Source organism: Furipterus horrens, unplaced genomic scaffold (assembly GCF_987537825.1).
Source record: "Furipterus horrens unplaced genomic scaffold, mFurHor1.1.pri manual_scaffold_7, whole genome shotgun sequence".
Classification (NCBI taxonomy): domain Eukaryota; kingdom Metazoa; phylum Chordata; class Mammalia; order Chiroptera; family Furipteridae; genus Furipterus; species Furipterus horrens.
Window position 1 is genome coordinate 47,023,335 of NW_028327177.1, and position 1,192 is coordinate 47,024,526.

Sequence of the window (1,192 nt, forward strand, 5' to 3'; positions counted from 1 at the left end):
ACTGAACTCTTGCTGCTGTGAAAAACAGTTCGTGGTTCCTAGAACAGTTAAACATAGAATTATTATAGGATCAGAAGTATACTCTTAGGTATATATATATCCAAAAGAATTGCAATCAGGGACTCAGATACCTGAAGACCAATATTCATAGCAGCATTATTCACAATAGTCAAAAGGTGGAAATAACATGTGTCCATCAACAAAATATATAAAATATATATATACTTACCTGGCAGGGGAGATACCATGATCATGAAGGTGGTTTTTCCCAGGGCGAGGCTTATCCATTACACTCCAGATTTGCTGACCCCTGCGATTTCCCCAAATGTGGGAAACTCGGCCGCATAATTTGTGGTAGTGAGGGACTGCATTCACGTTCTCCCCTGAAAAAGATAAAATAAAATAAAATGTATACATACAAAATTAAATATTATTCAGCTATATAAAAGAATGAAGTTCTGATACACATAATATGGATAAACTTTTAAAATATTATGTTAAATGAAATAAGCCAGAGATATACAAAAAAAAGAAAATTGCATGAAATCTCTAGAAGAGGGAAATTCATGAGAAAGAAAGTAGATCAGAGGTTACCAGGATCTGAAAACAGGAGGACAATGGGGAATTAATGGGTACAGAGTTTTCAGTTTGGGATGCTGAAAATGTTCTATAAATACGTAAAAGTGGTAGTTGAATAACATTGTAAATGTACTTAATGTCACTGAATTGTACACTTAAAAATGGTTTAAATGGTAAAAATCTATGTACATTTTGCCACAATTTAAAAAATAAAGATATACAAAGCTCAAATCTATATTTTCTGTCATTCAGTTCAACAGTCATAAAATTACTCTGTAAAATTGTAAGGTCTCCAACACTTACTCACTATAGATTAATAATACACAGTTCATGGACCAGAACCATTTTGTGGACCACTCTGAATAGCACTGATCTTCATTTCACCTTAATATGTTTGTTTCCTCATAAAAAAGGGGTGGGGGATAGTTACACTGCCTACCTCCTATGGTTTCATGTAAATGAAATTAGATAATGCATGGAAATTACTCAGCACAGTACCTGACACAATAATCTTTGGCTCTTATTTGTTTGATGATGTTCATTCTTACTTATACATGGCATTATAAGTTTTAAGTTATTGATATGAATTTTTATTAATTCTTAACAAGGTTTT

General features: G+C 32.6%; 1 non-coding gene across 1 annotated transcript; it reads left to right on the plus strand.

Annotated features, from left to right (window-relative positions):
- The first annotated feature begins 221 nt into the window (after positions 1–221).
- On the plus strand, positions 222–386 carry LOC150004396 (U1 spliceosomal RNA). The gene has a single exon (XR_016512531.1). It is a non-coding gene; the product is annotated as a U1 spliceosomal RNA (small nuclear RNA).
- Positions 387–1,192: the final 806 nt, after the last annotated feature.